This window comes from Cherax quadricarinatus, chromosome 28 (assembly GCF_038502225.1).
Source record: "Cherax quadricarinatus isolate ZL_2023a chromosome 28, ASM3850222v1, whole genome shotgun sequence".
Taxonomy (NCBI): Eukaryota; Metazoa; Arthropoda; class Malacostraca; order Decapoda; family Parastacidae; genus Cherax; species Cherax quadricarinatus.
Genome location: NC_091319.1, coordinates 36,427,817 through 36,443,787, shown reverse-complemented (window position 1 = coordinate 36,443,787; position 15,971 = coordinate 36,427,817).

The window sequence follows — 15,971 nt, the reverse complement described above, 5'->3', positions numbered from 1 at the left end:
CTGGTGTCAGAGAAGGTTCTAGGCAGGTAGTGACCTGGTGTCAGATAAAGTTCTAGGCAGGTAGTGACCTGGTGTCAGAGAAAGTTCTAGGCAGGTGGTGACCTTGTGTCAGAGAAGGTTCTAGGCAGGTAGTGACCTGGTGTCAGAAAGTTCTAGGCAGGTAGTGACCTGGTGTCAGAGAAAGTTCTAGGCAGGTAGTGACCTGGTGTCAGAAGGTTCTAGGCAGGTAGTGACCTGTTGTCAGAAGGTTCTAGGCAGGTAGTGACCTGGTGTCAATTCTAGGCAGATAATGACCTGGCATCAGAGAAGGTTCTAGGCAGGTAGTGACCTGGTGTCAGAGAAGGTTCTAGGCAGGTAGTGACCTGGTGTCAGAGAAGGTCCTAGGCAGGTAGTGACCTGGTGTCAGAGAAGGTTCTAGGCAGGTAGTAGCCTGGTGTCAAAGAAGGTTCTAGGCAGGTAGTGACCTGGTGTCAGAGAAAGCTCTAGGCAGGTAGTGACCTGGTGTCAGAGAAAGTTCTATTCAGGTAGTGACCTGGCATCAGAGAAAGTTCTGGGCAGGTAGTGACCTTGTGTCAGAGAAAGTTCTAGGCAGGTAGTGACCTGGTTTCAGAGAAAGTTCAAGGCAAGTAGGAACCTAGTCTCAGGAAGTTCTAGGCAGGTAGTGACCTGGTGTCAGAGAACTAGGTAGGTAGTGACCTGGTGTCAGAGAAAGTTCTAGGCAGGTAGTGACCTGGTCTCAGAGAAAGTTCTAGGCAGGTAGTGACCTGGTGTCAGAGAAACTTCTAGGCAGAGAATGACCTGGTGTCAGAGAAAGTTCTAGGCAGGTAGTAATCTGGTCTCAGAGAAAGTTCTAGGCAGGTATTGACCTGGTGTCAGAGAAAGTTCTAGGCAGGTAGTTACCTGGTCTCAGAGAAAGTTCTAGGCAGGCAGTGACCTGGTCTCAGAGAAAGTTCTAGGCAGGTAGTGACCTGTTCTCAGAGAACGTTCTAGGCAGGTAGTGGCCTGTTCTCAGAGAAACTTCTAGGCAGGTAGTGACCTGGTATCAGAGAAAGTTCTAGGCAGGTAGTGACCTGGTCTCAGAGAAAGTTCTAGGCAGGTAGTGACCTGGTGTCAGAAAGTTCTAGGCAGGTTGTGACCTGGTGTTAGAGAAAGTTCTAGGCAGGTGGTGGCCTGGTCTCAGAGAAAATTCTAGGCAGGTATTGACCTGGTGTCAGAGAAAGTTCTAGGCAGGTAATTACCTGGTCTCAGAGAAAGTTCTATGCAGGTAGTGGCCTGTTCTCAGAGAAAGTTCTAGGCAGGTAATTACCTGGTGTCAGAGAAAGTTCTAGGCAGGTAGTGACCTGGTGTCAGTTCTAGGCAGATAATGACCTGGCATCAGAGAAGGTTCTAGGCAGGTAGTGACCTGGTGTCAGAGAAGGTTCTAGGCAGGTAGTGACCTGGTGTCAAAGAAGGTCCTAGGCAGGTAGTGACCTGGTGTCAGAGAAGGTTCTAGGCAGGTAGTTGCCTGGTGTCAAAGAAGGTTCTCGGCAGGTAGTGACCTGGTGTCAGAGAAAGCTCTAAGCAGGTAGTGACCTGGTGTCAGAGAAAGTTCTATTCAGGTAGTGACCTGGCATCAGAGAAAGTTCTGGGCAGGTAGTGACCTGGTGTCAGAGAAAGTTCTAGGCAGGTAGTGACCTGGTTTCAGAGAAAGTTCAAGGCAAGTAGGAACCTAGTCTCAGGAAGTTCTAGGCAGGTAGTGACCTGGTGTCAGAGAACTAGGTAGGTAGTGACCTGGTGTCAGAGAAAGTTCTAGGCAGGTAGTGACCTGGTGTCAGAGAACTAGGTAGGTAGTGACCTGGTGTCAGAGAAAGTTCTAGGCAGGTAGTAATCTGGTCTCAGAGAAAGTTCTAGGCAGGTATTGACCTGGTGTCAGAGAAAGTTCTAGGCAGGTAGTTACCTGGTCTCAGAGAAAAATCTAGGCAGGCAGTGACCTGGTCTCAGAGAAAGTTCTAGGCAGGTAGTGACCTGTTCTCAGAGAACGTTCTAGGCAGGTAGTGGCCTGTTCTCAGAGAAACTTCTAGGCAGGTAGTGACCTGGTATCAGAGAAAGTTCTAGGCAGGTAGTGACCTGGTCTCAGAGAAAGTTCTAGGCAGGTAGTGACCTGGTGTCAGAAAGTTCTAGGCATGTTGTGACCTGGTGTTAGAGAAAGTTCTAGGCAGGTGGTGGCCTGGTCTCAGAGAAAATTCTAGGCAGGTATTGACCTGGTGTCAGAGAAAGTTCTAGGCAGGTAATTACCTGGTCTCAGAGAAAGTTCTATGCAGGTAGTGGCCTGTTCTCAGAGAAAGTTCTAGGCAGGTATTTACCTGGTGTCAGAGAAAGTTCTAGGCAGGTAGTGACCTGGGCTCAGAGAAAGTTATATGCAGGTAGCTGTTTAGCCCTTGTAGCTTAGCGCTTCTTTTTAATTATAATAATAATAATATATGCAGGTAGTGACCTGGTCTCAGAGAAAGTTTTATGAAGGTAGTGAAATGGTATCAGAGAAAGTTCTAGGCAGGTAGTGACCTGGTCTCAAAGAAAGTTCTAGGCAGGTAGTTACCCGGTCTCAAAGTTCTAGGCATAGAGTGACCTGGTCTCAGTGAAACTTCTAGGCATATAGTGACCTGGTGTAGAGGAAAGTTCTAAGCATATAGTGACCTGGTCTCAGGGAAGTTTCTAGGCAGGTACCCCTCAAGGAAGGTTCCTTGATGTTGGTGAGGGGCTCTTGTTTTAGGGAATTGGATCTGTGCTCCAGTTCCCCGAATTAAGCCTGAATGCCTTCCACATCCCCCCAGGCGCTGTATAATCCTCCGGGTTTAGCGCTTCCTCTTGATTATAATAATAATTTAGGCAGGTAGTGACCTGGTCTCAGAGAAAGTTCTAGGCAGGTAGTGACCTGGTCTCAGAGAAAGTTCTAGGCAGGTAGTGGCCTGGTCTCAGAGAAAGTTCTAAGTATGTAGTGCCTGGTCTCAGAAAAAGTTCTAGGCAGGTAGTGACCTGGTCTCAGAGAAAGTTCTAGGCAGGTAGTGATCTGAGAAAAAGTTCTAGATATTAATATTTTCCCTGGTGAACACTAAACACTCATGGCTGGAACTGAGCAATAGAATTCAATGATTATGTCAGGTAGTATAAATATTACATTCTGTCCTGGAAATACTTACTGTGAGCAGTTTTCCGTTATTTTAAAATATCCAGAACTCAGCACCTGGAGGTGACTCTTCTTACAGTAACATCCTGGAGAACAACTTAAGCATTACAGTAAAATTAAGCCACACTGCTTGGCTTTCTTGGGTTGTCCTGCCACATTCCACAAAGGTGGTAGTAAAGCAATAGCAAAGAACTACAGACCAATAACACTAATATTCCATATCATAAAAATCTTTGAGAGGGTTCTGAGAAGCAGGATCGCCAACTACCTAGATACTAATCAATTACACAACCCAGGGCAACACGGGTTTAGAGCAGGTCGCTCCTGTCTGTCCCAGCTACTGGACCACTATGACAAGGTCCTGGATGCTGTCGAGGATAAACAAAATACAGATGTAGTATACACAAACTTTGCAAAAGCTTTTGACAAGTGTGGTGTAATAGCGCGCAAAATGTGTGATAAAGGAATAACAGAAAAAGTTGGTAAATTGATCTATTACTTCCTGACAAATAGAAAACAAAGAGTAATAGTAAACAGAGTGAAAAGCTCTGTTCCACAAGGCACAGTACTCCCTCCCATTCTATTCCCATATTTCGTTGTCAAAATGATCCTTTGTGTGGGTCTCTGTGAATCCTGCAAACATTGGATTTGACCTCGTGAGCACTCCCTTGATGTAGGGGATTTTGTTGTTTGTTGACGGCTTTAGACCCTGTATGTTTGCAAAGACAAATGTCTTTATATTGATGGAATTTAGGGGGATTTTATTTGTTGGCTCTAATATCTGTTGTTCTGCAGTGAAGGCCAATGACTGTGCCTCTGCTCCAAAAGTGTTTTTAGTTTGTGTAAGATTGCTGTTTAGAAAGACACGTAAGCAAACACTATAACATATTTATTAGAAAACGTTTCGGTCCTGGGACCTTGATCACTTCTAACATACAGAGGTAGAAAGACATTATATATATAGGCGGATAGTGAGATGTGACGCACGTGACCTGAGGAAAGTCATAAGAACATAAGAATGGAGGAACACTGTAGAAGGCCTACTGGCCCATGCGAGGCAGGTCCTTATCAAAACAACCTCTGCCTATGATGAGGACCAGTAGACGATGAAATCATGTGACTCCTGTGTTGTTGGGTTGGTGCTGCTTAAGTATCATGTATGCCAATGTTTTTGAAATTTTGTAGTTTCCAGTGTTGCGTTCTATAGTGTCGGTGACGGTGATTAGTGAGGCTTCTAGGCACCGTCGGCGTCTGAGGTCTGGTTCGGTGAGAACGAGTTGTGCCTCGTTCCAGTTCATCAAATGCCCCGTGGAGTCTCTGTGGAGGACACAGGCGTACCTTACATCGTCTCTGTTAGAGGCATTTCGATGCTCATTCAGGCGGACTGCAAGATCTCTGCCTGTCTCGCCTACATATTTCTTGGGACAGAACCCACAGGGGATAGTGTAGACGCCTGCTGTAGAAGTTAGAGGTGTGGGGCTGCGTTTAGTAGTGAGGTCTTTGATAGAGGATGTGTTTATGGTGGAAACGTTGATGTTACTCATAGCAAGTGCCCGGCGAGTATTCGTGGCAACATCGCCACATGGGAGTACTATGAACTGTTTTGGGGGCTGTTCCATGGGCGGTTTGTTGAGGATAGCTTGTGCCTTGAGTCTGCAATCTCGGATGAAGAAAGATGGGAACTGAAGACGTGTAAAGGCTTGTGTTATGTAAGTGCATTCTTCTTCTAGAAAACAAGGGCTGGAGATGCGAAGAGCTCTCAAGAAGAAGCCAATGAGGACTCCTCTCTTAGTGCGGGTATCTTGGTGTGAATAAAAGTGTATAAGATCGTCCTTGTTGGTAGGTTTTCTATACACTTTGAAGAGAAGTTTGTCACTGTCGGGAGATCTGCACAGTAGAACGTCGAGGAAAGGAAGTTTGCCATCATTTTCGAGTTCAAGTGTAAACTTTATTGATGGTTCAACTGCATTGATCTTGTTGAGAAGGGCCTGGATATTGAGACGTCTTGGATAGAAAACCAATATATCATCAACGTATCTTAGCCAGGTAACGGTGTTGGGAATGAGGGTGCTGAATTTCTCTGTCTCCAAGTTTTCCATGAAGAGGTTGGCAAGCACAGCACTGAGCGGGCTGCCCATTGCCATCCCAAAGCATTGTTTGTAACAGTTGTCCTGATACTTGAAGAAGTTGAAATTAACACACAGTTCCACTAGATTGATGAAATCTAGAAGAGGTAAAGGGAGGTCGTGGTTTTCAGTGAGCCTCTGTCTCAGAATGTTGATTGCAGCGTCAGTAGGAACGTTGGTAAAGAGGGCTGTGACATCGAAGGAAGCCATGCTTTTGTTTTTGACATTCAGGTTGGAAATTCGGGAGAGAAGGTCACCTGAATGTTTGAGGTGGGCTTGACTGATAGTGCCCAGAAGCGCTGAAAGGTATTTGGCAAGGTGGCCGGCTAGTCTGTGTGGTGCACTCCCTATGCCCGAAGTGATAGGCCGTAGTGGGATGCCAGGTTTGTGTGTCTTAGGAAGGCCATACAGGCGTGCTGGTTTCGGTTGACCTGGTAAGAGTTTAAGTAGTTTTTTGCCTTGTTCTGATTTTCGTAAGATGCTACGAGCCTTTTGAAGGAAAGTCTGGGTACTTTGAAGTAGCACTGATTCCGATACAGGCTGGTATGTGTTGGCATCGTTGAGAAGATTTAAGACTTTATTGTTGTAGTCGACAGTGTTGAGTAACACCACACCACCTCCTTTGTCAGCGGTTGTAATGACGATATCATCGTTGTTGGCCAAGTTCCTGAGTGCTTGGATGTATCTTCTGGGAATGACCGGTTTTGAAGGCTCAGTAGCTGCAGCAGTGATGATTCCTTGGACAAAGCCCTTTTGAAACTCGGAGTCTCCAAAAGGTTGGTTCTTGGTTACCATATCCACCAGAAGGAGGCCTCATTACGTGCCGCTCAGATTCGTGCTTCACTTCCTACTCCTGACAGAAGGACTGCAGAATATATACTCAGCCAAGTTACCACTGCCAACATCCAACAGAAATTGAAGCTATCACGAAAACTACAAGACCTGTGTTCCCACAGCAAATGGAGCGAAATGGGACGACCAGAAATCATAAATAACTTATCTTCCTATACACTAACCGTCACCGAGACAGAAGCCCTCAGCCTAGGGCTCAAGTTTACTACTGGCATCAACAAGAAACATAATCTGGTGGATATGGTAACCAAGAACCAACCTTTTGGAGACTCCGAGTTTCAAAAGGGCTTTGTCCAAGGAATCATCACTGCTGCAGCTACTGAGCCTTCAAAACCAGTTCGAAAGGCTCGTGGCATCTGCGAAAATCAGGAACGAGCGAAAACTAGCCGAAGCTCCTTGCCCGGGAATCGGACCGGGACTCGGCACGCGCCTGTCGGCGGCTGCAAGAACTACAGGCCTGGCATCCTGCGACCTGTCGCCTCGAAGGGACATGAAAGTGCGCCGCAGGCAACCATTGCCTTGCTGAAATACTTACTCGGCGCTGCCAGGCACGATCGGATCGGACCCGCCACATTCGGGCGACCATTCTTGCTCCCAATACCAACCTGGAGTCGAAATCAAGAAAACAAAGCATGGAACTCGCTTTCGACAATGTCTGGCCCTCTTTTACCAACGTTCTTACTGACTTGCTGTCAATCGACGTTACCGGAACGAAGGCTCGCGAACCTACGACCTCCCTTGCACGAATACGGAATTTCGTCGATCACGGGTGAACTGACGTTGTTAACTCAACTTCTTTCGAAGGCTCATCGGAGGGACAGGCTATTACAAGAAACAATGCTGGAAGTTGGCAATGGGAACGGCCCGTTCAATGCTGTTAACACTAATATTGGCCTAAATCGAAGGAACGGAAGATTCAGGCACGTACAGCCGTACCACCAACCTGGCCCAGATACGTTGATGATGATATTGATTTCTATCAAGATGCCGTATCCAGGATTGCTCAACGAGAATCAATGCGGTTGAACCATCAAGCAAAGTTTACGCGAACTCGAAAAGTGATGGCCAAGCTTCGCCCGCCGCCGACGACTACTGTGCAGGATCTCCCCATGTAAACTTCTTTTCTTCAAAGTGGCGCCGACTTTACTACCAGCCAAGTTCGATCCTTATGCACGTGCAACCGATGCCCTTGCACTAGCCAAAAGAGGAGGTCCTCATTGGAATAGCTTATTTGAGTAAGCTCACGCTCTCCAGGCTTACACCCTTGTTTCTAGAAAGAAGAATACGCTTATAACACAAGCCTTTAACACGTCTTCGGATTCCATGCTTTCTTCATCGGATTGCGAACTCAGGAGCAAGGCTATTCTCCAACAAACCGCCCGTAGGTTTAACCCCAAGCAACCTAGACCATGAATGCTCCCATGTGGACGATGTTGCCGCATGTTACTCGCCGGAGCCGCACTATGAGTGGCACATCAACGTTTCCACCATAAACATCCTCTATCAGGAACACCTCGCTGAAGCCGCAACCCGCCCTAGCAGGCGAGCATCACATTCTGGTCCCCAGCCCAAAGTATGTGGGCGGGGAACGAGCGAGAAGACTGCGAGTCACCTGGAGCATCGAAATGCCTCTGGCGAGGAACGCTGATGTCAGTACAATGATACTCACAGGCAAGGCTGATGAACGGGCTGGGAACGCAACTCGCAGGCGCCGAACCTCCCGAACGGCCTGCGACATGCCAGAAGCACACTCGCTCACCGTCAGTCGGCCGACGAAACTACTGAACTTGCAGCTTAAACTGAAGCCAAGAAAATTTCAAAAACATTCAACATACACTCATAGGCAACACCAACTTAACAACTTTACAGGGAGAATGCACATGTTCATCGTCTACTGGATCCTCATCATGGGCGAGAACTGTTTTGACTGGAGGGACACCTGCCTCACATAGGGCCAGTCAGGCAGCTCTGCAGTGTTCCTCCGACTTAACTTATGCTAACATGACTTTCTCGAGCATGCGTGCGTCACTATCCACCTATACTATATCTGTCTTTTCTACACTACGTATCGTTAAGAAATGATCAGGTCCCAGGACCAAGTTGGCCAGCGTACCTAATAGTATGTTATAATGTTTAACAACTGATGTCTTTCTACAAACAGCAATCTTACACAAACAAAAAACTGCTGCAGAAACTGAAGGACACGATCGTCAACCGCTACTGCAGGAGACAGAATATTAAGAGCCAAGCAAAATGAGCTCTATTCCATCAATAGGAAGGCATTTGTTGCAAGCTTTGCCACCATGCAGATCGGCTCATTTGCAAATCCCCCATGCAACTACCTGCCTAGAACTTTCTCTGATACCAGGTCACTAGCTGCCCAGAACCTTCTCTGACACCAGGTCACTACCTGCCTAGAACTTTCTTTGAGAGCAGGTCACTACCTGCCTAGAACTTTCTCTGATACCAGGTCACTAGCTGCCCAGAACCTTCTCTGACACCAGGTCACTACCTGCCTAGAACTTTCTTTGAGAGCAGGTCACTACCTGCCTAGAACTTTCTCTGATACCAGGTCACTACCTGCCTAGAACTTTCTTTGAGAGCAGGTCACTACCTGCCTAGAACTTTCTCTGAGACCAGGTCACTAGCTGCCCAGAACCTTCTCTGACACCAGGTCACTACCTGCATATAACTTTCTCTGAGAACAGGTCACTACCTGCCTAGAACTTTCTCTGAGACCAGGTCACTACCTGCCTAGAACTTTCTCTGAGACCAGGTCACTACCTGCCTAGAACTTTCTCTGAGACCAGGTCACTACCTGCCTAGAACTTTCTCTGATACCAGGTCACTACCTGCCTAGAACTTTCTCTGATACCAGGTCACTACCTGCCTAGAAGTTTCTCTGAGAACAGGCCACTACCTGCCTAGAACTTTCTCTGAGACCAGGTCACTGCCTGCCTAGAACTTTCTCTGAAACCAGGTAACTACCTGCCTAGAACTTTCTCTGACACCAGGTCAATACCTGCCTAGAACTTTCTCTGAGACCAGATTACTACCTGCCTAGAACTTTCTCTGACACCAGGTCACTACCTGCCTAGAACTTTCTCTGAGACCAGGTCACTACCTGCCTAGAACTTTCTCTGACACCAGGTCACTACCTACCTAGTTCTCTGACACCAGGTCACTACCTGCCTAGAACTTCCTGAGACCAGATTACTACCTGCCTAGAACTTTCTCTGACACCAGGTCACTACCTGCCCAGAACTTTCTCTGATGCCAGGTCACTACCTGCCTAGAACTTTCTCTGACACCAGGTCACTACCTGCCTAGAGCTTTCTCTGACACCAGGTCACTACCTGCCTAGAACCTTCTTTGACACCAGGCTACTACCTGCCTAGAACCTTCTCTGACACCAGGTCACTACCTGCCTAGGACCTTCTCTGACACCAGGTCACTACCTGCCTAGAACCTTCTCTGACACCAGGTCACTACCTGCCTAGAACCTTCTCTGATGCCAGGTCATTATCTGCCTAGAACTGACACCAGGTCACTACCTGCCTAGAACCTTCTCTGACACCAGGTCACTACCTGCCTAGAACTTTCTCTGACACCAGGTCACTACCTGCCTAGAACTTTCTCTGACACCAGGTCACTACCTGCCTAGAACTTTCTCTGACACCAGGTCACTACCTGCCTAGAACCTTCTCTGACACCAGGTCACTACCTGCCTAGAACTTTCTCTGACACCAGGTCACTACCTGCCTAGAACCTGACACCAGGTCACTACCTGCCTAGAACTTTCTCTGACACCAGGTCACTACATGCCTAGAGCTTTCTCTGACACCAGGTCACTACCTTTCTAGAACTTTCTGACACCAGGTCACTACCTGCCTAGAACTTTCTCTGACACCAGGTCACTACCTGCCTAGAACTTTCTCTGACACCAGGTCACTACCTGCCTACAACTTTCTGACACCAGGTCACTACCTGCCTAGACCTTTCCCTGACACCAGGTCACTACCTGTCTAGAACCTCCTCTGACACCAGGTCACTAACTGCCTAGAACTTTTTCTGACACCAGGTCACTACCTGCCTAGAACTTTCTCTGACACCACGTCACTACCTGCCTAGAACTTTCTCTGACACCAGGTCACTACCTTCCTAGAACTTTCTGACACCAGGTCACTACCTGCCTAGAACTTTCTCTGACACCAGGTCATTACCTGCCTAGAACTTTCTCTGACACCAGGTCACTACCTGCCTAGAACTTTCTCTGACACCAGGTCACTACCTGCCTAGAATTTTCTGACACCAGGTCACTACCTGCCTAGAACTTTTTGACACCAAGAAACTACCTGCCTAGAACTTTCTGACACGAGGTCACTACCTGCCTAGAACTTTCTCTGATGCCAGGTCAATACCTGCCTAGAACTTTCTCTGACACCAGGTAGCTACCTGCCTAGAACTTTCTGACACCAGGTCACTACCTGCCTAGAACCTTCTCTGACACCAGGTCACTACCTGCCTAGAACTTTCCGACACCAGGTCACTACCTGCCTAGAACCTTCTCTGACACCAAGTCACTACCTTCCTAGAACTTTCTCTGATACCAGGTCGATACCTGCCTAGAAGCTTCTCTGACACCAGGTCAATACCTGTCTAGAACTTTCTGACACCAGGTCATTACCTGCCTAGAACTTTCTCTGACACCAGGTCACTACCTGCCTAGAACCTTCTCTGACACCAGGTCAATACCTGTCTAGAACTTTCTGACACCAGGTCACTACCTGCCTAGGACCTTCTCTGACACCAGGTCACTACCTGCCTAGAACTTTCTCTGACATCAGGTCACTACCTGCCTAGAACCTTCTCTGACACCAGATCACTACCTGTCTAGAACCCTCTCTGACACCAGGTCACTACCTGCCTAGAACCTTCTCTGACACAAGGTCACTACCTGCCCAGAACTTTGACACCAGGTGACTACCTGCCTACAACTTTCTCTGACACCAGGTCACTACCTGCCTAGAACTTTGACACCAGGTCACTACCTGCCTAGAACTTTCTGACACCAGGTCACTACCTGCCTAGAACCTTCTGACACCAGTTCAATACCTGCCTACAACTTTCTCTGACACCAGGTCACTACCTGCCTACAACTTTCTCTGACACCAGGTCACAACCTGCCTAGAACTTTCTGACACCAGGTCACTACCTGCCTAGAACTTTCTCTGACACCAGGTCACTACCTGCCTAGAACTTTCTCTGACACCAGGTCACTACCTGCCTAGAACTTTCTCTGACACCAGGTCACTACCTGCCTAGAACTTTCTCTGACACCAGGTCACTACCTGCCTAGAACTTTCTCTGACACCAGGTCACTACCTGCCTAGAACCTTCTGACACCAGGTCACTACCTGCCTACAACTTTTTGACACCAGGTCACTACCTACCTACAACTTTCTCTGACACCAGGTCACTACCTGCCTAGAACTTTCTCTGACACCAGGTCACTACCTGCCTAGAACTTTCTCTGACACCAGGTCACTACCTGCCTAGAACTTTTTCTGGCACCAGGTCACTACCTGCCTAGAACTTTCTCTGATACCAGGTCACTACCTGCCTAGAACTTTATCTGACACCAGGTCACTACCTGCCTAGAACTTTCTCTGACACCAGGTCACTACCTGCCTAGAACTTTCTCTGATACCAGGTCACTACCTTCCTAGAACTTTATGACACCAGGTCAGTCATCTGTGTTGTTGTAACTATCCTGGTCTGTTGCCCATGGTCTGTGTCATCTGTGTTGTTGTAACTACCCTGGTCTGTTGCTCATGGTCTGTGTCATCTGTGTTGTTGTAACTATCCTGGTCTGTTGCCCATGGTCTGTGTCATCTGTGTTGTTGTAACTACCCTGGTCTGTTGCCCATGGTCTGTGTCATCTGTGTTGTTGTAACTACCCTGGTCTGTTGCCTATGGTCTGTGTCATCTGTGTTGTTGTAACTACCCTGGTCTGTTGCTCATGGTCTGTGTCATCTGTGTTGTTGTAACTACCCTGGTCTGTTGCCCATGGTCTGTGTCATCTGTGTTGTTGTAACTACCCTGGTCTGTTGCCCATGGTCTGTGTCATCTGTGTTGTTGTAACTACCCTGGTCTGTTGCCCATGGTCTGTGTCATCTGTGTTGTTGTAACTACCCTGGTCTGTTGCCCATGGTCTGAGTCATCTGTGTTGTTGTAACTACCCTGGTCTGTTGCCCATGGTCTGAGTCATCTGTGTTGTTGTAACTACCCTGGTCTGTTGCCCATGGTCTGTGTCATCTGTGTTGTTGTAACTACCCTGGTCTGTTGCCCATGGTCTGTGTCATCTGTGTTGTTGTAACTACCCTGGTCTGTTGCCCATGGTCTGTGTCATCTGTGTTGTTGTAACTACCCTGGTCTGTTGCCCATGGTCTGAGTCATCAGTGTTGTTGTAACTACCCTGGTCTGTTGCCCATGGTCTGTGTCATCTGTGTTGTTGTAACTACCCTGGTCTGTTGCCCATGGTCTGTGTCATCTGTGTTGTTGTAACTACCCTGGTCTGTTGCCCATGGTCTGAGTCATCTGTGTTGTTGTAACTACCCTGGTCTGTTGCCCATGGTCTGAGTCATCTGTGTTGTTGTAACTACCCTGGTCTGTTGCCCATGGTCTGAGTCATCTGTGTTGTTGTAACTACCCTGGTCTGTTGCCCATGGTCTGAGTCATCTGTGTTGTTGTAACTACCCTGGTCTGTTGCCCATGGTCTGTGTCATCTGTGTTGTTGTAACTACCCTGGTCTGTTGCCCATGGTCTGAGTCATCTGTGTTGTTGTAACTACCCTGGTCTGTTGCCCATGGTCTGAGTCATCTGTGTTGTTGTAACTACCCTGGTCTGTTGCCCATGGTCTGAGTCATCTGTGTTGTTGTAACTACCCTGGTCTGTTGCCCATGGTCTGAGTCATCTGTGTTGTTGTAACTACCCTGGTCTGTTGCCCATGGTCTGAGTCATCTGTGTTGTTGTAACTACCCTGGTCTGTTGCCCATGGTCTGAGTCATCTGTGTTGTTGTAACTACCCTGGTCTGTTGCTCATGGTCTGAGTCATCTGTGTTGTTGTAACTACCCTGGTCTGTTGCCCATGGTCTGTGTCATCTGTGTTGTTGTAACTACCCTGGTCTGTTGCCCATGGTCTGTGTCATCTGTGTTGTTGTAACTACCCTGGTCTGTTGCCCATGGTCTGTGTCATCTGTGTTGTTGTAACTACCCTGGTCTGTTGCCCATGGTCTGTGTCATCTGTGTTGTTGTAACTACCCTGGTCTGTTGCCCATGGTCTGTGTCATCTGTGTTGTTGTAACTAACCTGGTCTGTTGCCCATGGTCTGTGTCATCTGTGTTGTTGTAACTACCCTGGTCTGTTGCTCATGGTCTGTGTCATCTGTGTTGTTGTAACTACCCTGGTCTGTTGCCCATGGTCTGAGTCATCTGTGTTGTTGTAACTACCCTGGTCTGTTGCTCATGGTCTGTGTCATCTGTGTTGTTGTAACTACCCTGGTCTGTTGCCCATGGTCTGTGTCATCTGTGTTGTTGTAACTACCCTGGTCTGTTGCCCATGGTCTGTGTCATCTGTGTTGTTGTAACTACCCTGGTCTGTTGCTCATGGTCTGTGTCATCTGTGTTGTTGTAACTACCCTGGTCTTTTGCCCATGGTCTGAGTCATCTGTGTTGTTGTAACTACCCTGGTCTGTTGCCCATGGTCTGAGTCATCTGTGTTGTTGTAACTACCCTGGTCTGTTGCCCATGGTCTGTGTCATCTGTGTTGTTGTAACTACCCTGGTCTGTTGCCCATGGTCTGTGTCATCTGTGTTGTTGTAACTACCCTGGTCTGTTGCCCATGGTCTGAGTCATCTGTGTTGTTGTAACTACCCTGGTCTGTTGCCCATGGTCTGTGTCATCTGTGTTGTTGTAACTACCCTGGTCTGTTGCCCATGGTCTGAGTCATCTGTGTTGTTGTAACTACCCTGGTCTGTTGCCCATGGTCTGAGTCATCTGTGTTGTTGTAACTACCCTGGTCTGTTGCTCATGGTCTGTGTCATCTGTGTTGTTGTAACTACCCTGGTCTGTTGCTCATGGTCTGAGTGATCAGTGTTGTTGTAACTACCCTGGTCTGTTGCTCATGGTCTGTGTCATCTGTGTTGTTGTAACTACCCTGGTCTGTTGCTCATGGTCTGAGTGATCAGTGTTGTTGTAACTACCCTGGTCTGTTGCTCATGGTCTGTGTCATCTGTGTTGTTGTGCCTACCCTGGTCTGTTGCTTATGGTCTGAGTGATCAGTGTTGTTGTTGCTACCCTGGTCTGTTGCCCATGGTCTGAGTCATCTGTGTTGTTGTAACTACCCTGGTCTGTTGCTCATGGTCTGAGTCATCTGTGTTGTTGTAACTACCCTGGTCTGTTGCCCATGGTCTGAGTCATCTGTGTTGTTGTAGCTACCCTGGTCTGTTGCTCATGGTCTGTGTCATCTGTGTTGTTGTAACTACCCTGGTCTGTTGCCCATGGTCTGTGTCATCTGTGTTGTTGTAACTACCCTGGTCTGTTGCTCATGGTCTGTGTCATCTGTGTTGTTGTAACTAACCTGGTCTGTTGCCCATGGTCTGTGTCATCTGTGTTGTTGTAACTACCCTGGTCTGTTGCCCATGGTCTGTGTCATCTGTGTTGTTGTAACTACCCTGGTCTGTTGCCCATGGTCTGTGTCATCTGTGTTGTTGTAACTACCCTGGTCTGTTGCCCATGGTCTGAGTCATCTGTGTTGTTGTAACTACCCTGGTCTGTTGCTCATGGTCTGAGTCATCTGTGTTGTTGTAACTACCCTGGTCTGTTGCCCATGGTCTGTGTCATCTGTGTTGTTGTAACTACCCTGGTCTGTTGCTCATGGTCTGTGTCATCTGTGTTGTTGTAACTACCCTGGTCTGTTGCTCATGGTCTGAGTCATCTGTGTTGTTGTAACTACCCTGGTCTGTTGCCCATGGTCTGAGTCATCTGTGTTGTTGTAACTACCCTGGTCTGTTGCCCATGGTCTGTGTCATCTGTGTTGTTGTAACTACCCTGGTCTGTTGCCCATGGTCTGTGTCATCTGTGTTGTTGTAACTACCCTGGTCTGTTGCCCATGGTCTGAGTCATCTGTGTTGTTGTAACTACCCTGGTCTGTTGCCCATGGTCTGAGTGATCAGTGTTGTTGTTGCTACCCTGGTCTGTTGCTCATGGTCTGAGTGATCAGTGTTGTTGTTGCTACCCTGGTCTGTTGCCCATGGTCTGTGTCATCTGTGTTGTTGTAACTACCCTGGTCTGTTGCCCATGGTCTGAGTCATCTGTGTTGTTGTAGCTACCCTGGTCTGTTGCTCATGGTCTGTGTCATCTGTGTTGTTGTAACTACCCTGGTCTGTTGCCCATGGTCTGAGTCATCTGTGTTGTTGTAGCTACCCTGGTCTGTTGCTCATGGTCTGTGTCATCTGTGTTGTTGTAACTACCCTGGTCTGTTGCTCATGGTCTGAGTGATCAGTGTTGTTGTTGCTACCCTGGTCTGTTGCCCATGGTCTGTGTCATCTGTGTTGTTGTAACTACCCTGGTCTGTTGCCCATGGTCTGAGTCATCTGTGTTGTTGTTGCTACCCTGGTCTGTTGCTCATGGTCTGAGTGATCAGTGTTGTTGTTGCTACCCTGGTCTGTTGCTCATGGTCTGTGTCATCTGTGTTGTTGTTGCTACCCTGGTCTGTTGCCCATGGTCTGAGTCATCTGTGTTGTTGTTGCTACCCTGGTCTGTTGCTCA